The sequence below is a fragment of the Haemaphysalis longicornis genome, unplaced genomic scaffold (genome assembly GCF_048455015.1).
Source record: "Haemaphysalis longicornis isolate Haplotype H1 unplaced genomic scaffold, Haemaphysalis longicornis Haplotype H1 scaffold_7, whole genome shotgun sequence".
NCBI lineage: Eukaryota > Metazoa > Arthropoda > Arachnida > Ixodida > Ixodidae > Haemaphysalis > Haemaphysalis longicornis.
In genome coordinates, this window is record NW_027526422.1 from 58746589 (window position 1) to 58772682 (window position 26094).

Consider the following 26094-nt stretch of genomic DNA (forward strand, 5'->3'; position numbering starts at 1 on the left):
CCCATATTTGGAGCTTGCCTCACTCATGCCTGTATCGTAAAAAGCGTGTTCGCACCAGGCCAAGGATCTGTTGATTCTGGCCTGTGCCCACTGCCCGCAAGCAGTCGGTGCTATGGCAAAAGCACGCCAACGAGAACTCGCTAGCGCGCCAGTGCCAGGCTGCGCGAGTTCTGCGGACTAGTTCGTGGAGCAGTGAACGTTGCGGCCCAAAAAAAGGTGAACTCAATATAGAAAACATCGGCGAAAAACAAAAAAGTTACCTTATATAAAAAAAAAAGCTTGTACCCGCGGGGCTTCGAACTTGTGACGGGCAAAACAGTTGTGAAGATATACCTAGCGCTCCAGTCCACACGGCCACGGGCGAGATTTTTTTTTTTAACAAAACCAGGTTTATTTACATAATAAGTATGTACAGGGCAAAACACAGGGCAGATATGTACAGGGCAAGACACACTACTATACATGCTGCTGCCTTTGTTACATTGTTGATGCCACGTTCCTGACTGGCGTGTTACGCTGTTCAATAGAAATCACACTCATACACTATAGAGAGAGCTTTTACGGGTAAAAAAGGAAAAAAAAAAGGAGTTGTGTTCCGTTGCAACCTAGCGTGTTGCTGGCTTCATATCCACTGAAAGCGTTCCAGCTCCTTTGTTTTAAAAGCTACCGTCGCACGGCAGCAGCGCGCAAGGGCTTGTCCTAGTTCTGAGTCTGAGTCGGGTGCCCCGAGCGCACTGACGGTCCACTTCATCTTGTGGACGAAATGCCTCCACGCTGGCTTCGGGGTGGGAGTACACTCCACCGCATCCACTCGCGCACGCCACAGTGAATGTAGGCCAAGTGTAATGACGCATTCGCACAGCTCCGAGTGTTCTATCGGAACGTCCAGGTAACGGAGACCTGCCCAGTCAATGTCCCAGTGGACGCCCAGAAAACACTGCACCTCGTCCCAGAAGTAACGTGCAGTGTTGCATTCTAGGAACACGTGCTCCGCCGTCTCCAGCCTCCCGCACAGGAAGCAGCCCGCACCGCGCGGCAGAAAGAAGCCACGTTCTTCCTGTCGTGCTCCCACCGGTAGCACACCGAAGTGGAAACGGCAGAAATAAAAATTCCCCCGCATTTCCCCGAGGGGGAGAATGTGAAAGTGCGAATGCACGGTTGTCGGCCCGCTTGCGGCGCTTGCGCTCGGCCCCCGCAGCCCACCGCCTCGCCGCCTTCTCTTCCATTTCTTCCATCGGGTTTGTAGTATCACGTGTACACCACGCAGTTATCAAGCCGCTATAACGCCGCTGAGTCGCCAACGCACGCCGCTGACGACGTAGTTTGAATGCGTTAAAGATATGAGGCGCGTTACTGACAATATCAGCGTCGCGTCCGTGGCTTATTCGGTAGAGCGTCGGGCTGCGGCCCGCAAAGTCCTCGGATCGAAACCTGGCGCCGGATGCTGTTTCTTCTTTAAATATAGAGGAGCACTGCGGACGCCGACGCCGCCGACGCCGGCGGTGGATGGTTTGGGGTCGCTTATAAAGTGCATTCGCACTTAAAAGTTTTCCGTCCCAGTCGGAATCGGCAGGCACATGATTCGCTTTAGTACGCCCTGCTTGGCCGCCTCGACTGGTGGCTGTCGGCATACAGGGGTGGGGGAAGGAGCTTTGCGAGTAGGTCGCGGTATAGCCGGCGGGGCTTAACTGCTAGAAGATAGCCCCATGGGAACTGCTGTTCCAGTAGGGTGATGGCGCCAGCGATTTCTCTATAGAAAGGGACGGCTCGCGCGCCATGGTGCAGTTGGACAGTTGTGACCTGCCCCTTTGATATGTGGGCAGAGCCGATTGACTGGAGTGCTCCACGGAGAAAAGGGTCGGACTGGTCTCGGGAATATATAAAACGTTGGACTGTCAGCCTAATCTCCACGTGGACCAGACCTAGGCCGCCGGCCTCTAGTCCCCAAAAGAGATTTGTGCGTCTCATAGGCTCGTACGAGGAGCGCCAGACGAAGACCGCCCACTGTCGGTGCAACTTGTTCACCGATTTCTTGTCGATGGAGGTGACTCGCGCCGAGTATAGGGTAGGCGGGTACACTACGACGTTGCAGATGTGTGCTCTGGCGACCAAGGCGATGTGGCGTGTTCTCCATGGTTGCAACTTGGCCTCCGCTGCCGTTAGCCTAGGTCGCCATCTGGCTGCGTTGGCTTCCCATAGCGCCATCTTCACGCCCAGGTAGCGGTGTATTGTATCCTTCCAGCGAGCCCCGCAGAAGCTGGGGGGGGAGGGGGGGTTGAGTTCCCATTCACCCAGCCAATAGCCCTCCGATTTGGAGAGGTTTAGCTCCGCTCCAGAGAAGCGGCAGAAGCGACGTGCGAGCTCCGCGACCTCGCTCACCTGGGTTCGTGATGTGCATACGACGGCGATGTCGTCCGCGTACGCTAGCACGCGGAGTTCTTCATTTCCGAGGACCAGTCCCCTGATCGAATTGGAAGTAGCGATCATTCGACAGAGCGGTTCCAGATAGAGCGCGAACAATACAGGAGACATTGGACATCCCTGGCGGACTGACCTGCTGACCTCTATCGGTGGTCCGAGTGCTCCCCCCAACATCACGCTTGTTGTGATGTCTGCGTAACACGTTTCTAGCCATTCCAGCATTGTTTCCCCTATCCCACAGTGCTGAAGTAGAGCGAAGAGAGCGCTGCCGACAGTGGAAATATAAGGTATATAATGTATAACCAGTTTACACTTTTATTTAGTTTTAGTATTTGAAGCAGCTTAGGTGACTATTTGTTGTATTGCGCTCGTGCAGTAAGCGTCCCCCGAGTTTCCACAATAGCTCACGTCTAGCAATTGCATTTCTTAGACGGAAAAGCGTTCGCAGATGCGTAGTCGTGCTGCTGACCACTGTGTTTGTTCGCCCAGCGCAAAAAAGCGCTTCCCGCACCCTAGTTTACGCTGTACGGAAAAATATCAGTTGATTTTATTTCCTTAGTACCTATATTTACTTTGCTGACTCTTCTACCCCTTCAAGAGGCCTTATATTTTCCTACTGGCGTACCAATCAGCGAAGCGTAGCATGTGCGCTTGCGCAGCGCTTATGTGATGCGACCAATTGACTTGGAGCTAGATACAGAGTACAATCTAACGAAGTAAAGAAAGGCACATTCTTCCATTCACAAACGTGTCCTGGCTTCGTTTCAACTAATCGAGCGACCCGTCGGCGGCCGGCGGACTAAACGTTGGGCCGACTGAGTCGGCCGCGGAAGGTCGGCGAGCCGTGCAGTAGCGCAGCCAATTGCCAGCTCCTCTCCTGCTGACGTCACACGAAAACGCCAAAGAAAATGGGCGAGAGTGCAGAGGGGAGGACAACATTTTCGAATTGATTTTTCTACTAAATAAATTCGCGTAAACGCGCTCAGAGTGGTCGAAACAGGGTCTAGGGTCTCCGGACTGCAATTTGCGCTCGTAATCCCGCATTGTTTACAAATCACTTCAGTGTCCCTTTAATAATAGCGCTGCTTAGGGCAGGCACAAAAATTAAAGCCGTTCCACTCAACGTGAAAGCTGTCGTAAATGCAGAGCAGTGATTCGCCATAACGGCCTGTGGCACCGTTATCCGCTTACTGCTACTACCGATCACGCTCTTCACCTCCCTGTCTCATTTCTCTCTTGATGAATTTAACGGAGGTTTGTCCAAAGCAGTTCAAATTTCCCGCCTTCGCAGTGCTCGCGCGCCCCCTGCCTGGAACGAACAGCGCGAGCGGTTCTCGCACGTGCCGGCACCTTACTTCGCAGTCCACAACGCGTTGTTTTTGGCGGTCCCATCTCCCCGCGAGGGGGACTCGAGTAAATGCGTCGCATAGGGGGTGGGTGTATTGCGTTAACGTTTAGTGTTTGGGGAGTTGGTGGTAGTGAATGCGTTGTATCAGCAGCTTCCTGACGTAGTTTGAATGAGTCAAGGATATAAGGCGCGTTCGTAGCCTCCCATTCTGTGTCGGCTTTGTGGCGCAGTGGGTAGAGCGCCATGTACATTGCGTTCCGCCCGCAGGGTCGAGGGATCGAAACCAGGCGTCGGATAGTATTTTTTTTATATAGTGTAGGGGGAGGGGTGCGGACAACGACGGTGCGGACTACGACGGACGTCAACGCGGGTGACATCGTGAGTTACTGAAATGCTCTGCATTTAAAAGCTTATTAGGCACAAAATGCTTCTTTTTTTTCGTTACAGGTGGTAACTGTCCTAGGCAATATTCCCCTCTCTGCTTTTCGTCCACCAGCATTCGAACCTTTTTTTCGTCCCCTCAACAGCCTTGAAGTTAACTTCCTCTGTGCTACTCTTAAAATCTAGAGCTTCTGGAAACCGAATATTTCCCTCATGTAGATTTGGATGGATACCCTCACATTCTAACACTATGTGCCGCTTTAGTCTTTAGTACTTACAGAGCAATTTAAAAATTCAAATTCACTCTCATGTCAAGAGAATTTTTTTAAATCGCTCTGTAACGTAAATATAACACGCGCCTTCATCCACACAGTCTGTTTCATGCCTGGCATGTTTTGTAAATGATACGCTGGATTATGACGTATGTATGATGCCTGGTCACATGGGTTTAGGTTGTAGTTTTTAAGTGTGTGTCTGTTCTAATAAAAAATCAGTCTTGAGTCATCGCTGTGGTTTGTCGTTCCTTTCGCTAGGGTCCATGTTTAAGAGCGCTACCTTCAAGATGTCCCATATGTATTACCAACTAGCCCAGTTGTCACTTCTTCTAAAGGATATATGGCGGGTTCTCCCGCTGCGGCGAGAGGCGAGAGAGTTCGCGGGCTCGAATCCGGGCGCCGCCGCGTCAATCGCACATTTTTCTGGCGTCGTCTTTTACATGACGGTTATGACGTCAGTGAGATCTTGGTGCACCCCGGCATAAAACACTTTCGAGTTAAAAACGTGGTACTGATGAGTTAGTCTCATCACATCTACGTACAGCTCCAGGAGCTCCGCCGTAGGTTTTAGACCGAAATGGGATGCATAACGGCGGTCAAATAAGGAAGGAGATATGCTTGGCAGTTTATATTCTTGCAAACGTTAAAAAATGCTTAGCAACTAAGAGACCCGACTAAGCAACTTAGCAATTAAGTGTCTCTTGAACAGGGCACGGTGTTTTTTTCTTCATCAATTACGTCCGTAATCAAGTGTTTATTCCCAAGCCACGCTCCATCCCATTTAATAAAGTATTTCCCTCTTCCCTTTATTTCCGTCCTCAAAAGCCGCGTCACGCCTTCCAAAATAACTTCATCCAAGCCTCGATGCGCATCGGCAAATGCGGAAAGTTTCAAAATACAGGCATAGCAAAACGCGCGTCTTTTCAAATCCCTTTCGAAAATCCTTTCCCGTGTCTCCGTTGCATGAATTGCGTATTCGGGCCCAAAAACTTCTTTTTGCGAAGAATCTGCCGAGTGTTCCCATACCCGAGCCAAGCTTTTTTTCCGTAACCGGTAAAAAATTGTTAGTTCTTCTCCGAATCGTGTACCGTGATTTGATTGTTCATGTCCGGTGCGCAACAAAAAATCCGAAAGTGGCCAAAATGAACCAGGAGGCCACCCAATACGCCCTGCCTCGTATTCATTGAGTTAGTGGCTGCAGCACTAATGCAGTGGAATTAAATTTACTGTTATAAATGTTACACGTTGGTAAAATAAAATGTTTAAATGTTTAAAATAAAAGGTTTAATCAGGTCGGTCACTTTGTTATGCCAGGCCCACGCACGCACACACGCACACACACGCGCACGCACATGCACACATATGCGTGCGTGCGTGTGTTCGTGTGTGCGTGTGTGTGTGCGTGTGCGTGTGCGTGTGTGTGAGTGTGTGTGTGTGTGTGTCTGTGTGAGTGTGTGTGCGTGTGCGCGTGTGTGTGAGTGTGTGCGTGTGTGTGAGTGTGTGCGTGTGTCTGTGTGAGTGTGTGTGCGTGTGCGCGTGAGTGTGTGTGCGTGTGAGTGTGTGTGCGTGTGTGTGTGGGAGTGTGTGTGTGTGTGTGTGTGTGTGTGTGTGTGTGTGTGTGTGTGTGTGTGTGTGTGTGTGTGTGTGTGTGTGTGTGTGTGTGTGTGTGTGTGTGTACCCGCCGTGGTGGCTCAATGGCTAAGGCGTTGCGCTGCTGAGTACGAGGTCGGGGTTCGATTCCCTGCCGCGGCGGCCGCTTTTATGATGGAGGCGAAAAGCAAAAACGCCCATGTGTACGAGATTTTGGCGCACGTTAAAGAACCCTAGGTGGTCAAAATTAATCCGGAGCCCTCCACTACGGCGCGCCTCATCGCCTGCGTTGCGTCGGCGCGTTAAACCCCACAATCAATCAATCAATCTGTGTGAGTGTGTGCGTGTGTGTGTCTGTATGAGTGTGTGCGTGTGTGTGTGTGAGTGTGTGTGTGTGTGTGCGTGTGAGTGTGTGTGTGTGTGCGTGTGTGTGTGTGTGTGCGCGTGCGTGCGTGTGTGTGTGTGTGTGTGTGATATTAAAACTCTGCGCCTATGCGCGGTGGCGGATATCTGAACACTCTTTCGCTACGGCGGAAAAACGGCCGATTTTGAGTGCTTCCACAAAACTATTTTTTTCTCTTGAGCTAGTGGACACATTTAGCCTTACTATGCATGAAATTGTAGCTTGTAGATTTCTCTTATAAACACATAACGGCAGTTTTGTGAAAGGTGCAATTATTTACAGTTCATCGGTCAAATAATAAGAAAAAATGCAGATAGGTATATAAACAACGTATATAGTCGATTGTACTGAGCCTAAAAATTATTTTAAGGATTCTAAGGTATACAAATTGTTCCTACGTCCATTGGCTATGATCCAATATATAAATCAGCGCTGTACGCCAAGTTTTGGATCTTTGCGGGCCAGTTTCGATGCAGCGACTCCGGCAGACCTTCACCGTCTATTATTGACATTCCCTGGAACCGAGGATACTCGAAGGAAACATGCGGTGGTGGCAGGCTACATTTGCGGCAAGTCACTCGTTACCATCGTTGGCTCCATGATCCTGCCTACCGTTCCTTGCAAAATCATATCCGGGAGGCTAAACTAGCTTCCTAGATATAGCTCGAACTCGCTTCGCATCCACTAAGCCTCGAGGCTATGAAATAAACGAAAACACAACAACAACAACAACAACAACAACAACAACAACAACAGCAGCAGCAGCAGCAGCAGCAGCAACAACAACGGAAACAATAACAACCAAAACAATAAATCAATCAATTCAGTTTATTTTATTTTTTAAACCTGTACGTTCCGTTAGAATAACAGTGCTCATACTCGGTTACAACTCAAGAACGGCACCACCTCATGTAGTGTATCACTCCGCCAAAGCGCCGGACTGGTTACGTCAGTGCGCGCGCGTTTTGAAAGGGGTTTGCTATGAATGCGTGATATCGTCTGCCTTGTCTCACGCAGTTTGCTTGTCGTCACTGGAGTCGTTTATAGCATATTAAGACCAAAAAATCACCGGAACGGCTCACGCCATGTTCAAAATATTCCCAGTAACGCCCTACTTGCGCCTCGCGGAGAAACATCCGGCTATGGTGATAAGGCACAGCGGCAACTTCCGGTGCCGTTCTTAAGTTGTCACCAAGTATAGTGCTCGATACACAGTTTCTGAGTATGAGTGGTTAGTGCTAAGGGCACCTCGTTGTCTTGCACAAAGACCTGACGTTATATGTGGCAATATGAATAAAGTGCGGGCGTAATGATTTAGCCTCCTTTGTTTTCGCGCGAACCCGATACTGCTGCCCAATGTAAAAATCAAACTTAACCTTATTTTTCCTAAACATTTGTCATGCACAAACACATTTACGGTTAAGGCGGAGCTGTCGTCCGAATTGAAGTACTTCTCGCGAAAAGAAATTTCGCTGATTACATCAGTCTCACAAAGCAATAGCTAACCAAGACAGAAAATGTCCCAGAGGTTATTCCGAATTCCGCTAGTAAAGCCTCCTTATGCGTCGATAGGAGATCGAAGAAAAAACGTTCGCATTGCACGTGAAGTGTGCATGCGTGAACATAATTACAAAATTGCCGGGAATAAATCTCAAAGGAAATTATGAAACCTCGTCGCACTGGCCGCGGCAAATACAGCGCGAGCAATTTTTAAGCAACAAAAAAGAAAAACAGCGCCCGAACGGGGGCTCGAACCCCGGACCGTTAGGTTAAAAGCCTAACGCTCTACCGACTGAGCTATCCGGGCGAATGGTGCAGCCATAGTTAGTGTACGTTGACATCGATTTTGTAAAAAAACAAAAAAAAAAAGTGATGGGGGATCTTTGTCCATTGCTGACCCATGGCGGAAAGAGGGGAGGGTGGGTGCACGTGGAAAGGGTTGACGCCTTTCAGTGTAGCTTGAAACGAGACTGAAGGTGCAAGCAAAAGACAACCGACCCGATAAATATTTTTTTTTGTTACAGTAACTTTATTTGCAAATATAGATACAGAGCCACATGACGCCATTGCATATGTTTCAGAGAACAAGGTACCATATGCACACAGAAAAATACGCGGATTGGAGAATTGCTCGAACCAAAATTCAGGATGTTATTCTAGGGAAGCGACATCCCTTCGAGGGGTAATACTAGCGAAGCCACAGAGTGCTGGAGAGATTTATGCTAGAAAGATTGCCAAAAGGGCTGCGGTGACATTTGAACTGCTTGGAGGGAGCCGGATTGGAGCAAAGGGATGGGGATGGAGTTTCTGCAACTGACCGTCCAACGTGGTTCGGTGCTAAGGACCGAATGACATACTATGGGGAAATCACCAAAGCCTATCCGCCTGGCTCGCAGGACCTTCCCACCTCTGGACCCGGGGTTCAGCCGGGCGGAAGCAGTGCTACTAAGGCAGCTTCAAACCGGGTCCCTACCCAACCCGGCTCTGATGCACCGAATGTACCCGGAGGCACACCCGACTGACAAGTGCCAGCTCTGCTGCAGGGAGACTGCAGACCAGAAGCACATCTTATGAGACTGTGTCACGAACCCAATGGATGCGACGTCAAGAACCATCTCTCAACGGCTTTCAGAAGCCCCGCAAGGAGCTACACCTACGAAAATCAACACTGGGCCGTCCAGCAGGTCCTGCGGGAGCTCGCAAGGCATGAGACTCGCGAGTCGGAAACGGTGAGCTCACGTCTCGGATGAGTAGCCACCAGGACGACGCCGAGGCCCGCGTCGCGGCGCGTAAAAATGTCGTTCTGCCGGCTTGAATAAATTTTATTCAATCCAATCAATGTAGGAACGTCGTCAGTAGGCAGCGGTGGACTATAGTGCTTCCCCGACTCAAGCACTCAAATCGAGTCCCATCTCCTCTGCTGGTGTACCCTAAACTTCTTGAGAGCTCGCGATCCCCGCGCCAGTGCATCGCGAAACTCAAAGGCTGCATCAGGCCCGTCAAGCGTGGCCACTGCCCGCTGCGCCTTCCGCACAAAGTGCCTCCACGCCGGCTCCTGTAGGCCCTAAATTCTTCTGGCTACGCCTGATTCTTTTGCGAACTCCCACAGGGATAGTAATGTCTCCTTGGCATGACTGGGATTCGTGGGCGTCGTCCACTCTTCTTATGATGGCACCTGTTGGGCTTCTCGGGCTCAAAGTTGACGGAGGCCCCCACAGTATACCATAGGAGGTGTCGAATGCCCTGCTTGACAGTGGAGTACCTTGCAGTACGGGCAGGGGTACATTGGGTCGATGAGAGCGGCGGAGCCGTCGCGTCTTTCTGGGTTATTACGTAGGAGCGCCACCTGTGCAGCACATCCTCGGTAAGGGCAGCCACTGTTCGGGCCTTGTAGGTTAGAACTTGAGTCCCTCTGGGGAAGCCCTTTGTAGAAGGGTGCTCATTGTAGGAAGTCATGTCTCGCAGGTTTGCCTTTCTTCGTTTTTTTCTCGTGTGCAACGAGGCTTGCGGGGTCGACATCAATCAGTGGTGGCACCAGGTGTTCGGGAATCGAGGGGAGAGTAAAATTGTGCGCGCTCGCTGTCGCGTGAGCAAACACGTTTCAGAGGCTACCCGCGTCTCCCGGGACCCAGTCGATGCATACCTGGACGTTGCGGTTGTTTCCTGGTGCTCTGCACTACTTCTTAATGAGGTGACACACTGAACCATCGATGCTTGGTCCAACGTTACTGTTCTAGTAACGTTGCCTTGGTCCTCGAAGCCGTTTGATGGCTCCTGTGTTGTCGCACATTATGGTGATTTTTTAGATGCGAAGCAGCTTATGGTCGCGCCGGCAAGCAGATCCTGAACTTCGGGCTCGGGAAGCTGAAGCGGCACGTCAACGTCGCAAAGACGATCCTGAGCTGCGGGCTGGGGAAGCTGAAGGGCGCCGTAAACACCGTCAAGAAGCTCGGGCTCGCGAAGCGGAAAGGAAACGTCAATGCCGCCAAGAAGCTTGCCGCCAAACGGTAAATATAGCGGTAGCTACGAACCTCAACTTAACGGAAACGACGAACTGAAAACTAATGGGAACTTGAGTCGACCCCATGGCTGCTTCGCATACTACTCAGGGTTCCCCTACGGGAAGATGGTGAAATTTTTTTGTCGTGCCGTACACAGTGAGCGCGCCGCCTCGGTGCGTACCACGAGTGTCGGCTGCCACAAGGCATGGAGTTCTAGTTGTGTGCTTGTAGGCTCGTGATATTTGTAGGCCTGTGAACTTCTATATGACCCAAGGGTGTGACCACTGCAAGGGTGGCCTCCCGTGTCTCCTCATTCTAAGCGGCATCCGTGTAAACGGTAGTTGCCTGAAGCTTGGGATCATTGGTGCTGTGCACAAGCCTCCCGTTCCTTCGTGTGACGCTCCTTGTTATGTCTCCGTGGCAGTGGTTTTGGTCGAGTAACAAGCGTGTCCTCCCACGGTGGTGTCATAAGCTGTAGTGGGGGTAGCTCGGGACGGACCCATTCATCAGCAAAGCGTATGATACGCGTGCCAGCGTTCGTTATAGTTCGCCTCGAGGCATTGCTGTGGCCTCGTGGCCACACCAATGCCTCCAATGAGCGTGGCCTCCAAGAAGGGCTGTCGAGCGTACTTATGTAGGTCCTCAACTTTTGTGTGGCGTGGGAGGCCGGTGTCCCCCCGATTGGAGTCTCGGTGCAAGACTTCTAGCTTGAGCATTTGTGCCTTGGTTAGGTCAGACCATGACTCCGTAGCACGCCTTAGCTGTGAGGACCGTGGTAACAACAAGCCTTCGCAATACTTCGGTGCAAGTACCGCCGAAGCGGCTGCCGATCCTCTTTACTTACGTGCAGTATTGATAGCCATTCGTTGGGAGTGCCACTCTCCTAAAAGGGAATGCCTAGTCTTCGCTTCCAGCGGTCTGTCAGTCGCGATATGGCGTTTCCATTCAGGGTAAGATGGACCTGGGTACGCTCAGCTTCAGAGCCCAAATGACTCAGGTACTGCATCTTGGTAGGAGACACTTGCATGCCCGTTGGTTGAGGTGTTCTGAGTTCGGTCTTTTTCGCGCTGCTGCCAAGATGTTGACGCTGTAAGTGTATACTCACCCACGGCATTATTTTTCTGGCACCAATTGTTAGTGCTGCCCGACAATTCGGCCGTTTTTGCTGGGATTGTCTGGTAACAGGCCTTGGCTCTTCCGAAACTCAACTTTACGCACCACTCAATTGTACAAACACTTTTTCCTGTCTCGTATACGTCAGGCCCGTGAAGCGGGTCTTGCCTGTATACAGCATGCAAAGCACGAATATTTATGCAGTTTTGAGCAGCTACGTACGTCATGTGTCTCGAATTCACGTCCCGTCTTTTTTTTTTCCGTATGCAAGCGCAAAACACTGCCAGAAGCCGTAGGCGATACAAATGAATCATACGACGTGAAACTCCCTCTCCTGCCGTGCTCGCCAATATACTTTGCACCCGTCCTGCTTCTGCGTCCGTAGCTGTAGGCCACTGACGCAAGCGTCATCATTCGAAACTTCCGCATACTCTAAGGTCGTGGCACTTACTAACAGAACACTATAGCCAGTTACATGTCACAGTATCCATTAGGAAATTATTGCTTTTACTAACTGTTCGCGTACCGGCCGCGGCGGCCGCTTTTCCGTGGGAGGCGAAAAGCAAATACGCCCCTGTGTACGAGATTTCGGCGCACGTTAAAGATCCCCGGGGTTCTAAATTAATCCGGAGCGTGCACTGCGGCGCGCATCATCACCTGCGTTGCGTCGGCGTGTTAAACCCTACAATCAGTCAGTCAGTCAGCTTTTACTGTCGATGCATAACCTAGTAAAAAGCTACGCGTGACAATGTGGATCGGCTGGGCGCGCAGCACGATACAGACACGTTCAACACGAGCATATCCCACTTTGACAACAAGTAAATTGATCAGGAAACGCAAAGCGATGCACGAGTAGAGCGAGTATAACTTAATTACCTTAGAAACTTGTCTGCTCTTCTTGCTTTGATAGCCAGCAGCGGAAAGTCCTCCGCAGTGATATAGAGTCGGTGGTATTGTCGCAAAAATCAAATATATTTTAGCGGTAATTTTAGAATTATGCATTTTATTATGACCATGTATAAGTCAGCATGTGGATTTGCAAAAGCTTTTTAATCGCAATTTGGGGTGGGAAAAGTGTTGTGGTTATTATGTTCAATAAATCATTAAATTTTGTTACTGTCAATGAATGTTAGTATCAAACAAGCAGCAGTTACTAAGTGCGCGGTAGTAACCATAGCATTTAGGTACCATACTTAGTGGCAGAACCTACGAACCATTCTGGGGGTAGTAAAGTTCGTAAGGAGTTAGTAAATACCCCGCTACTACCTTTTTACTAGCATTTTTCTTAAGAGTGCATCACGTCAGAAATACATGCCGGAAGAATTGCGAACAAATTTTTATTTATTTCCCCGTATCTTCGGCAACAGGTTCGTACCAGGAGGCAGTCAGTTGTAGCAGAAGCTGGCGGGTGCGCAGGGCGGGCAGGGACGTCCGTTCGCTGGGAAGTAGCAGGCCGACGCACATATCGGGCACTGCGGGACTGGGGACAAAAGGGGCGAAACACCTGGGCGTCAGAACTGCTTTAGGGTTAGACGAATACCTTTAGGAAAACAAGAAATAGTTAGTGGGATCAGGACACGAGTGTTAGAGAATTTAAATGAGGATGGTCAAAATGGTCTCTTTGTACAGAGCTAATTTGAATAAAACTGGTCACAGAAACCTAAACGGTCCCCAGCGTTGTCGTGGCGTCACGTTTTAAAGCGAAGCTTTGTATGGCTACGCGAAAGAAAAATCCAGAGGCCCCGAAAACGTAGAAAACTTCTCCGGCGGGACCCCATGCGCATGCGCGAAAAAAAAAAAAAACAGGTTGGAAAGGAGTTAAAAGTAATAGAAGGATATTTGGCTGGGTTTGTAGATGACGTGGCTACACCCTCTCATCTGCCGACACCGGTAAGTGGGAACGACGCGTTGGAGGAAGCGAGAAAGAGTCTCTTGCGCGGCAGAGCGCGCGCGCAGCGAACTACTGCGTGCGGGCAGAGTAGCGTCAACGCGGCAATGGCCACACGTTGCAGCTTCGCTGGTAAATCATCTGTACGGAGTGCATGCGCGCATTTCTTTTAGTACCAAGTCAAAAATGGTCATCTTGATACACGTCAGCGTTATTTTGCATGTTCCCCAGCGCTTTAAACGCGGCTACGAGTTTTGCGCGATGCTGTATTTCCGGAGGCTGATTTTTTCACGCCTCCCACTGCTTTCTATCGTGATGTGAAAAATGTGTTTCTAATGTAATTACCTGCGCTTCTGTCGTACATGCATGTTTACCTTTTACCCAACTGTGCCACAGTTATGACGTGTGCTTGTAGGAAATCTTTGTGAATTGTTACAAATACTCATTCTTTTTATTGTTACGAAGTTCGCCACTGTGATAGCCCTAGTGCTGTTTTGGGCAGGCAATAAACCAGAATTAATGAGTGAATGAAAGCCGCCCTTCGGTGCAAGAGATAGGGAGAGGGAGTGAAAATAAACTTTGTCGCGAGCATCAAAATGTAGGTAGAAGTCCTCAGTTCAGAATGCCATTAGAGACTCCTGCTGCAACGGCCCATTTCACCAGCGGAAGTTGAGAGACCGGACCGATAGTTGGTGTCGTTCATGCTCGTATCACACGTTCGCTATATAGCGCAAGGCATGCGAATGGTGCTGAAAGGACAAGACAATCCTTCGTCTTGTGCCCAATGAAGGCATCGGCTCTCGGAGTCACGAAGTATAGCGTATACTCACGGCAGACGCAGATCCCGCATAGACTGGGGTGCTCGAGACCCAGCTCGCACGGGCAACGGCACGGCAAGGACACCCGGCAACTGCCCCAGCTGAAGAATCCTGCGCCCGAAGCGGCCCAAGTTGTCATTGACTCAGTGGTCATAAGCGTTAAATACATCCTGCAACAATAAAACGCCGCATGCTTGGCGCAGAAAGATTCAAGAACCTCAAATATTTCCGGACAATAGCTCTAACGCACAATGCCCCTCTCAAAAATTCCGCTGCACCAGACGTGGGAAAATTCTGACAGTACGGTCGAACCGCTTTACTGTATCGAACGCGAATATTTCGCATTATGGCTTATATCGAATAGCTCTAAAATTTCCTAGCCAATATCATGTAAATGTATGGGAACGCAGTGCATCTATATCTCCAGTAACCCCAGCAACGCTGTGATAACTTTAGTAACACCGAGACACACTCCGCCAGGGCGCTCTTTAAATTTTAAAAATGTGCGTGTTGCTGCTTTAGAGAAACTTCGCAACACTTTCCGCCGACCATTCGGGATGCCTTTGGTGGAGGGCCACAAATCTCCTGCCGCAAGAATTTTTAGAATCCGTTCAATATCACCAGAGTCATACAAGATGAAAAATCACGTTTGCCATATTATGATTCTTTCCTTCTGTGTTCAATCTTACACTAACACGACGATGTATGCGCGATAACCTCGAGAAGCTGAAGCAGGGGTGGCCGAGGTCGAGTCTACGCCTCCAGCTGCCTGTGATATTCACAGTATTTCGCAGTTTGTCTTGCTCTCGTATGTAATACATGGCTTGTATGTCCCCGGCCGTGTAATCTGAAGATCGTGCAAGTGTATTTGCAGTGTTCAAGAGTGCAGTTCGGGTCGTAATTCCCGACCGTGTGTAATTCGGGTCGCTAAATTCAGAGCTAAAATCCTATACGGTTTGCAACAGCACCCAAAAAATCCACCATAAGTTGGTGGCGTGCCGTGCAGGATACCACGACGGGTTCTGCTCACCGACAAGGCGAGGACAGGCTCAAAAAGGTCGAGACGAACCACAGGTGGTTGAATCAAGCACCTCGTTTTGGGGGAGGTTGTACGTACTTGTCTTTGTTTATCTTCATTTGGCGCCTCATAACTTCGAAGAATAATTTCAACCTCTGCTTTCCTTCAAATGCTTCGCTGTTCGTTAAATTCGACCGCACTATTCGATAATTAGCAGCTTCGAAAGCATGCTCGATTTGGACGTGGCAATCTTTAGTGCGTGTAATTGTGATTTAGCGAACTATTTTATTATTTCGGTTGGATCGGGTATACAGTCGAACACGGATATATCGAACACGGGTATATCGAATTATTGTCTATATCGAACTCATAAATTGTCCCCTTGAAAATTCTGTGTAAAAGTATAGGAATTCGTACGTTTATATCGAACCGTATTTTTCCCTACATTAGGTATATCGAACGCCGCGCGAGCTGGAAGGTGCTCTTCGACGGTCGCTGCACCCCCGATTAAGGTTGAGGAGGATGTAAGGAATGCGCGGGCATGGCGAAGACTGGATCGCGGAACTAATCCCCCCTACCGGAAGGAATTTGCGTTGCCCAGTCGGGCCCCCCTACCGGCCGCCGTAGCGTTAGCGGACGGAGCCCGGTATGCTAAATCTCTCTAGTCACACAAGCCCGAACGCTGGGAAAATGTGGCAGTGCGAGGTAGGGATGCCCCGACTGGGGGCCATACATATGATGACAGGTGCTTGGAACGGCATGAAGAAGGAGACTGTGGCCAACTGCTTCCGGAAAGCAGGCTTTGTGACGGCCGAACTTTCCGAAGCTTGCGAAGACGGCGACGACGACAACGAGTGCATGGGCGACACGTTTCGTGAGTTGTCATCCCTTTTCCCGGCTGCTGTTCCAGCCGGAGTGTCTGCCGACGACTTCGTGAACGCTGACACCAATGTTCAGGCTGTTGCGAGCCTCGGTGACGAGGATATCGTGGCTGTGGTCGCAGGAGCCCAGGCCGATAGCTCGAGCGGCGAAGATCGTCCGGACGAGGAGGCGGCTACACGATCGTACTCCGCGGGTGAAGTGGCCGCTGCGTTCAGCTTGATTCGCCGTTGTTGCGACGACATGGAAGGAACTGGGCTGTCGCACCTGGACAGGCTCGAGAAGATCGAGATCAGCGTCTTTCATTTCATTTCCAGGACGAAGAAGCAGGCCAAGATCAGCGATTTTTTTTTTTACGGAAATAAAGCGTCCTGTTGCGTCGTGAGTGCGGAATTGGTTGTCATTCATGAATGCGCCGATCGGTAAGTGATCGTCCGTCATAGGTGAGGTCTCAGAGCCCATATTTTTTATATCGAATTTTTCATATATCGAACTATTTCGCGATCCCCTTGGAGTTCGATATATCCGTGTTCGACTGTATTAGGTTCTTCGTTCGGTTCTTACGGATTCATTTCGAAGACTGCAAGCGAGTGGAACCACCTTCCCGTCTGTGTAACTGCTATCTCCGACGCCATTCTGTTCAAGACTGCTGTTTGTAACCATTTGCAGCGACTTCACCATTTCAACTACTCTGTCTTTTTTTTTATTTGTTATGTGTATCCACCACTGCGTCCCCATATTTGACCGTTGTTTGATTACGTTACTATGACGTTACCATTGTAACCATTCTTACGCAGTTTTATTTGATATATCGCCATTTTATACTATGCTATACTATGATATGCCAAGTACACTTGGCAGAAGCCATTCACTCAAATTCAACGTAAATATAATCTGGGACACCAGGACGCCAACTCCTGTACAGCGATAGACCGACGCCTCGGCAAGTATACCATTCACGATGCCTCCGCAGCCTTCATTTCCTCTGGACTCAATTTCCCCATCGTCCATCGACAAATAATGAGAAATGAACGTTTATCATTACAAAAAAAAAAAAATAACTGCGGCTCTCCACTCATGTATTTATTCAACCTTGTGTGTGGAACCTTCCTGTGGGGAGAGGGGGAGGGGGGGGGGGGTGTCGTAAGGAACATTGTTCACCAGCGTTTGAGGACGTGGCGCTTCCACGGATTCGTTTCGCTGCGGCCCTCGCACCAGCACTCGGCAACACGTGGCCAGGGAATCTACGGTGACCGTTTGGGCCCACTTGTCCATGTTGTTCCACATTCGGATCGGCAAGCGGCAATTTCGTTGGCTTTCCTGGTCTGCGAACTGTAACCAAGCTGACGAATCGGCCGCAAACTGTGCCTCTTTGGGTCGTAGCACCGAAGACTCTTAGAATTTGTCGCCGGGAACAACCTGTTCCAGGGCATTTAACCCCACTTGCCTCCCCAAGATTATGCTGCGGATCAACCTTTCGAGAAAAAGGGCGACAAATCATGGGACGACGACGACGATGATGATAATTATCTGCGGCGCGCTCGCGGGATAGAGAGAGAGAGATAGAGATATATATATATATATATATATATATATATATATAGAGAGAGAGAGAGAGAGAGAGAGAGAGATTTTTTTTAACCAAGGGTTAACGCAGCTTGGTGGCCGAAGACCGTAGTGCTTCGGCGACTATTGCTGCCCCACCCGTGAGCGCCTTCTGTAGATCAAGGTTTGAGTAACCCAGCGCTGCTTTCGAGCCCGCAGCGGAGCAGAAGAGTTTGGGGCTCTGGAAGAAGGGCACCACCCCTAGGAAAATCGTGAAACCTCTATTTTTTTAAAGCAAAACATTACTACTTTCGTAAAGCGGTTTAGCCGCGGATGCGCAAGTTCACCTTTTGACCGCAGACGCAGACCCTGCGACACAACCCTTGAAGCGTATCGCGTGGTTCGCCGGGCCCGCTTTCGGCGCACAAGGCCCCGTTTTCAGTCATTCTGCTCAACTAGCGGCGGCGACCGCCGCGGTTGCGGGTACTCAGCTGATCGGCAGCCGACAAACCTCGCCGCCTCCCACGCATGCGCCGCTGGGTCGTCTTGGGCTACGTGACTCGTCTTGCGCCCGGCGAAGAGGAACACCGCGTTCGCCGCGAATGAAAGCGAGGAGGGTTTACTTCTGTGAGCGTTGCACGGGACCAAACGGCATTGAGCCGTGGTCGGCAATACAGCTACATCAAAGGTTAACCAAGCGAAACAAAGACTCAACTAGACTAAGCCAAGCTTCTGCGTTGCATATCCAAGGTTGGTTGAGCTAAGGCGCAGCAATTTTTTTTTTCTAATAAACGTTTCTCACCTCCTCTCTCCCACTGGTCGAGGGAGGTGATGAGATGGAAGGCGTCAGATTTGCAGGCCCACGCGGCGAAGACATATAACAAATCAGGGGATCGGCGAATAACCCACCGCGGTGGCTCAATGGCTAAGTCGTTGTGCTGCTGAGCCCAAGGACGCGGGTTCGATTCCCGGCCGTGGCGGCCGCTTTTCAGCTGGAAGCGAAAAGAGAAAGCGCCCGTGTGTTCGAGATTGCCGCACACGTTAAAGATCCCCAGGTGGTAGAAATGAATCCGGAGCCCTCCACTACGACGCGCCGTATCGCCTGTTTAGCGTCGGCGCGTTAAACCTCATTATCAATAAATCAATCGGCAAACAAACCGGGTTACAAAATATTAATTCTTGGCCGGCTTTAGGTACAGCTTAACCCTTTTATATGCCTTAAGGAAGGAGGAGAACAAAATACCCAATAGCGACAGCAACCACAACAACAAAAGACAACTAGGAGAATGGAACAAATAATGGAGGAATACAATTACGTGCAAGAATAACACAATTCATTGCGGAAATTGATTCAAATTTTTAATTAAACTCAGAAGGGCGAACCATTCATCTTGGCGGGAGACACCGTCTCCGAAGCGCCGAATGAAAGAAGTACCACCTGATTGGATACCCACTAGTGTATTGAAAAAGGTCGTTCTAATAAACTTCTTTTAATACGACGCCTTGCACTGTCATCTTCGTAGCAAAATATATAGACGTAATTCAAAGGGTGCACATAAAGTGCGATTTATGGCGCAGCCTCCCATTGCAACTCCTTTTAAAAATTTAATTACCTGGTTGAAGTCCCGCAAGAACGAAGATTCGCACACGATATTTACGTGCAACCAATAGCACCTCCCCTGAACATATGGCATGCAATACATCTTGCGTGCCCCGATTCAGTCGTTCCCTGCGGCGCGCTTCATTCGGGCGATGAAATATTTAGAACACGGCGCAATATATACCGTTTCTAAAGAACGCCCACCCAAACTATGGAGACATCAAGTGAAAAAAACCCGATGGGCGAACTATCAGGTCCAGTGCGCAAAAAACAAAAAAGTGGCCTCACCGCAACCCAAAACTGCGGATATATTATGCAAAAAAGCCGGACAGGATGGGTCTCTTTCGCTCGAAATCGAGGCATTGGCGGTGTTCGCGACCGCTGGAAGTTTTCCTGGAGGGAGCTCCCCGGTATTTTGAAGGCGTCAAAGATAGCGCGATTTTAGGGGGTGGGCGATCTTTGAGGTCTTTTCATAAACTGAACATTTCAACCTTAGAGGGGGGAGGGCGTTCTTTCGGAACTTTAGTGCGCGCACGCACGCACGCACGCACACACACACACACACACACGCACGCACGCACGCACGCACACACACACACACACACACACACACAACCACACACACGCACACACACGCACGCACACACAACCACACACAACCACACACACGCACGCACACGCACGCGCGTACACACACGCACGCACACACATACGCACACACGCACGCATACACACACACGCACACGCACACACATGCACTCACACACACGCACGCATACACACACGCGCACGCGCACACACATGCACACACACACACACACACAACCACACACACGCACACGCATACACTCACACGCGCACTCGCGCACACGCACACGCTCACGCACGCACGTGTGTGTGTGCGTGCGTGTGTTGTGTACCATGCTTTAGGCCTATAGATATGCAGTTAACATAAATGAGCCTACACCTCCATGCCTTTCGGTCATTGCGTAGAAAAAATTGCAGTTTCCCTCTAAGCTCTATAGGCACAGTCCTGCTCCAGGCATGTGCAATGTTTCGCTTAAAAGGAACCTAAACCGTATGTAGCAATTTTCGACCAGCCTCTCTCAGTCTTTTTCTGTTTATTTTTTTTTTTTAGAGCGTGGAGGCGCCAATATGGGTTTCGAAAGCTGTCACAAAAGATACATAACCCGAAATCGCTGATGAAGATGGGAGCTGACGAAATAGCAAGGGCAACACAGTAATCATGATAATCATGACCTGTTCTTAAATTCATTCCGTTCCAAATCCGAATGTAGCCTATTTGTGCATTGGTCTTATGTGTATAATGAAAAATACAGAAGGAGATATATCAGAGTCGATGTCTCCAAGGGACCCTCCCATATGAAATCACAAAAAACATATTCACAGTAAAATCATTAACGTCTCACAGGTGAAAAAATAAGGAAATACGAATTAACAAGCCCTAGGGAAACTCCGTGGTTGTCCATAAGCTTCGCATTACCAGTAAAATGTAGGTGCGCAGTTATTGTTGTGGAAGAAGTTAAAGAAGACTGCTCTTTAGATAGAAATTAGATAGAGCTAGAAATTACTGCACCCTTTAGTTCGGCACCAGCAGCCTCGTGCGCACACACACAAAAGAAGAAATTTGCTCCCTGATTCCCGATGTTATCTCGACCACCGGAAGACTCCATTGTTAAAACAATCTTTCCATTATGTCGCCCTCACCCCTACGGAGAGAATCTGATTATTGTTGACTGTCTCTTTTCAATTTATATTACTTTCATCATTACATTTGCTAAATAAATAGCCGTTCTCAAGCCCTGACTAATCCCCTCTATGGGTTTGCTGCATTAAGGTAAAGGAACTGTCAGTTAATTACAAATACCACAGCAACAAAGTGGGGCTTTTCTATTCTGCAACTGGCAAAAAAATTTCAAAAGCTTTAATTTCCGGGTTTTACGTTTTGAATTCTGCTCCTGGTCCCGTGGAGGGCTCCGAATTAACTTTTACCACCTGGGGATTTTTAGCGTGCGCCGAAATCTCGACGCACGGGCGTTTTCGTTTTTCGCCTCCTCGAGAAAAATCAGGCCCCCTGGATAACGTCTTTCATTAATTTAGACGACAGAACTGCGAGGCCATCTTTAACTGCCGCAATACCCAAGAGCGCGTTATCGGCTGTAAGGTATACAATGCGAATTGCCTGGATTTTAATGTGTTGTAATGACACCAAAATGAGGAGGATGGGCGCTATTCCATGTGGATATGCAACGTATACGACGTGACGGCGAATAAAAGCACAGAAAAGTAACGTGGGTGAACTAAATGACAGGAGCACTTTCAATCCCACTCTAGCAGTTTTTGTTTTACTGTACGCATGAAATTCGCCCAATGTGCTTTGCATTGAAGTCAACAGTAGCACCTAGGAACATGCATTTATTAACTGCTTGAACGATGCGATCGCACGTTGATGCTGATTATCGTTTCATGCGAAAAAATGCCTCCGGTAAAATTACAAATCGCAAACGTTGTTTTAGGGGCACGTTGATGTTTCAGGCAGTTCAGGTGACACTGAAGCAAAATTTTGTCAATACCAGTGCTCAGCTTTGAAGTCAAAGAATTTCTACATATTTCAGTAGATATTATTGTTGCGTGATGAGCATACAAAAAACAGCATATCCCCAAAATTAAGCACAACAATATGGAAGTGGTTCGACAGCCAACTTGAATGCACGAGTTAAAAAAGAACTCATCTATGGGGCCCTCTAATCCACAACGCGATCTGGAAAAATCAATAGTGAGCCACGTCCCACGCACGTCAATGTCACGCACTGGACAAATCAGCCCACGATACAGCATCACTGCGGCAACATAATATAGCGTCGTGCCAACACTTGATTGCAGAACTGTGTGCAGTGTACAAGAGTCGCATAAGAACTCAGAGTGACCTTCGTCTCATTGAATCTAAATAACCCTTATACTGCACAAACAGTATTATGTGCATTTTGTTAATGAATCTGTACTCAGGATTTGAGCTTGAAGTTGTGTTAAGGATAGCATAAAAAATCCCAGGCCATCTCCACTAACGTGAAACCTCGGAGGGGCGAAGCAAGCAGTGTATAAGTGTATTCTTGGCCCCTTTGCGTTTTTGTCCACGGAGATGAAACCGTTGGAAATGGAGGTATACAGCTTTGCTGTAAAAGTCTCGTGTCTTTGAAGCACGAGGCGTTCTAGCGCGAAACGTAAACGAGTGTCCCGGTGTTTTTTTAGTACACGTTACGAAGCGTTCCAGCGCGAAGGGTAAACGAGAGTCCCGGTGTTTTTTTAGTGTACGTTGCGAAGCGTTCCAGCGCGAGGCGTGTCCCAGTGTTTTTTTAGTACGCGTTACGTTCTGCCGCGAAGCGTTAACGAATGTCCCGGGATTTAAGTACCGTGACTACATGAGATATGCTTACGCTGACGACAGGAGACGCCAACAGTCCGAGCCACGACGGGGCTTCGTCCCTAAACGCTTCGCGGTTTGTAACGTAGTCCCGGAGTACTCGGAATAAATTAAGAAGAGAATAGGGCCAAGTATTGGCCTTGCGGCGGGCCGTTGTCGGAGGATTTGAAATGATAAAAAGTTTATCATTTTTTAAACTGCTTGACGTCAATCAGAGAGGTTTGATTAATTAGCGCCAGGATCAAGTTTGGTGACGAGAAGTTCTACAATTAATACAATCGAAAACTTGGTCAAATCAAGTAAAATGGCTCCAGCTTAATTTTCCTTCATCAATTTCATTTTTAGCTTTTCAGTGACGAATTTAGTTCAGCAGCAGAATGCGCTTCGCGGCAGCCAAGTTTCTTGCGAAAGTTTTGTGGCTTTCAATCTGATGTAGATATTTTAGACACAATTCACGATTCAATTAACCACTAAGACGACTTGATCATTGCGCCAAGTTTTATTTATTTAGTTCCCAGTAGAGCTGTAAACGTTGCGAAATTGGGATCCGCTGCTTCTACGGGATGAGTGTATTGGTACAGAAAATGGCCGTAACTAGCGCATGGCAGAAAGTTGGGCGAGTTGGGTTTTTGATACATTATGGAAAAAAAGGCGCGGAAAAAGGCGGCGAGGCAGAATAGAAAATACAGAATCGCTTCTATTGTGCGTCGCTGTATTTTGGGGGGACTTTCTTCACATATGACTCGTGTATTACCGAAATCAACTAGAAATAAGTCGTTTGATTGTTCAAACGACTGATTAACCTTGAAAAGTTTTTTTTTCGATTCAAGTAACATGAAACCATCGCTCCTAAGTCTCTCCAGCTTCATCACAAAACCACCGTGAAATCGGCAGCCCCGTGTTTCTCTGCTAGCATAAAAACAAGTTAACTCAGAAGTATGCCAAATCAGAAATTAGAAACAACGTTTTGTTTCTTGCACTCGCTTGGACTGCGCCCCGGCCCATACGCTAGTAAAATGAGTATTGTCCAATTGTAATTAGAAGCTCGTTTGTCATACATTTTGAGTACCATTTTTACTGGTATTTTAACAGCTTCGCTTTACTATCCTTTGGGCGGAGAGCACTGTTTTTCTATTTCACCGCTTACACTGCTAAAAATTGGAGGGTTGAAATAGGTTCATGATCAGAAATTCATGTTCGGTCCCCATTCTTAAAAACGGGCATGACTGTAACGTTGTTTTTCGTTTTTCGTTTTTTGTTGGAGCGGTAATACATCGGCTTTGAAAACCAGGTTAGGAAACAATTGCCTCAGCAGGAAACCATGGCACCGACTCACGCATGTATTTAACGGATACTTTTAGCTCCAAAAAAGACAAAAACCACGAGCCATCCCCCTTTGTGAAGGTGGACGACCATGCGAGGCTATTTAACAGAACTTGTCAAGTGAGTTGGTTCATTTCTGCGGTAAAAAGAACAGGGCGCTAAACAGACGAAGACGAAGGTAGACACAGACGACATTTAAAGCCGCCTGTATATATATCGTTTTTGTCTGCCTTCGCCTCTGTCTGTTTCGCGCCCTATTCTTTTTACTGTAGAAGCTTTTTAGCACACAACGTAGGGGTGACACAAAATTAGGTGGAAGCTGAGCAAATTTTATTTCTTGTTACCGTTAACGTCGGTCATCCTTAAGAAAAATAACATACATACACGCACACACTTTTATCTTGACTCTACTGATCTACTGAACCAATTTAGGCAAAATGGTTATCCAACTAAGGAGACATATAAGCTTAAGCAGCTTAAGGTCTAAGTCATGTTTTGAACGGCGTTCGACTTTAATGGCGACCGCGTGCGAATACCACACACACCGGGACGTTCGTTCTCCTACGCCTCGCGCTAAAGAACGCCTCGCGCTTCGAAGGCACGTAGGGCCTCCAAAGTTTTTGCTCGCAAATTTCACGGAAAAAACACGGAAACCTAATCGTATAAGCTTCGCTTTGAAAAAAATTTAGTACGATCCCCTCGGCCTGTGAGTTTTTATTATTAAAGCAAATGCCATGTCAAGAACCTCACCTTGAGACATAATGACCATGACGGCCAAAAGCGTGACGATGGGTACACAAATATGCTTCAAGCCCATGGCGTAAACCTGGAATGGAGAAACGGGAACTCACAGATCGAGCATTCTTTTGACAGGCGAACACTTCGACATTGATGAAGTCTAATTCATTTTTGCGTTTTTGTGGGGGCTTTCAAAGTATCGGATAACAAGGGTCATACCTTCTGGCAGCTCAAACCACCCCCCTTTAACTTACATCCGAACTTACATGCGTTGATGTAAATTCTCTGTTTCGGAGTAAGTGATTTAACCTAATGGGCATTTCCCTGAAAAACTAACAAACTAAAAAAAGGGCTTCGTAACACACTGCCACTATTTCAGGTAATTCTTTCATATTAAACTATTCCTGGAAACCTTTTCAATAACAGGAGGGGGGCATCGCAAAAGCTTTACAAAAGGGTATCACAAAAACTGGGCATCCAAAAAGTCTTACCTAGAATAAGAACTACTGAAGAGCACGGCAGGAAGGGGTCGTGTGTGCTCCGTTTCTAAAACAGGTTTGAAGGGAACAATATTCCAAACCTTGAACTCTGTTACTTTTCTTTTCTTGAACTGCGCGCGTGAGCTAAACAACGTATTCCGTGCTGATGTCCCGAGGAGAGCGTTTCGAGTGTCAGTTCGCTACTTTAAAACATTTTCTACGTTTGGCGCACTTTTTGTCCGTGCGTGAGTACGCAAAATGGTGTCATGGGTATATGCCATCACGCGGGAAAGTTTACGCGGCGTTAGGACTCCGCGGAATCCGATTGTCTGCAAACTGTCGACCTTCGCTTTCGGAGCACGTGGATTGTTTCCCGGTGACTTGTCAGGCTCAGAACGGGTCAACAGGTGTGAAAGAATCGTCGTGACAGTTTTAGGCTTTAAAAAGACAGCGCTGTGAGGAGGTTGGAGGCAAAATGTCGGTCAATGATAGTAGCATCGTATATCGTAAACTATATCTATAAAAAGCGGTGACTGACTGACTGATTCACTATATATCACTCAACCTAGCCCTGCAGAAACTGCTTTTTTTTTTGCCCCAAAATCAAAACGGTCTTGCGCTTTAGCCGCGAGCTCACGTTCTGCAGTAACGAAAGTTTCTCATAGCTAATGCGCGAACAGTGCAAGCGCGGGAAATTTAAATTGATGTGGCCAAATCTACACCGTGTTTATCGTGAACGGAGCACGACGGGAGGTGAAGAACGTGAGATGTGGGCAGGGAGAGAAGAGGGGCTTCTGCGTATACCAGTGGCGGCAGAAGACCGTCGTCTTTC

General features: G+C 48.5%; 1 long non-coding RNA gene and 1 other non-coding gene across 2 annotated transcripts; both read right to left on the minus strand.

The window, feature by feature from the left end:
• Window positions 1-8152: 8152 nt before the first annotated feature.
• Trnak-uuu (transfer RNA lysine (anticodon UUU)) lies at window positions 8153-8225 on the minus strand. Its single transcript has one exon. It is a non-coding gene; the product is annotated as a tRNA-Lys (tRNA).
• Window positions 8226-12863: 4638 nt separating this feature from the next.
• On the minus strand, window positions 12864-25520 carry LOC144144353 (uncharacterized). The gene is made up of 4 exons (XR_013317224.1): window positions 25275-25520; window positions 24796-24871; window positions 14251-14349; window positions 12864-13012 (listed from the first exon to the last, which is right to left on the minus strand). It is a non-coding gene; the product is annotated as an uncharacterized LOC144144353 (long non-coding RNA).
• Between the last annotated feature and the right edge of the window lie 574 nt (window positions 25521-26094).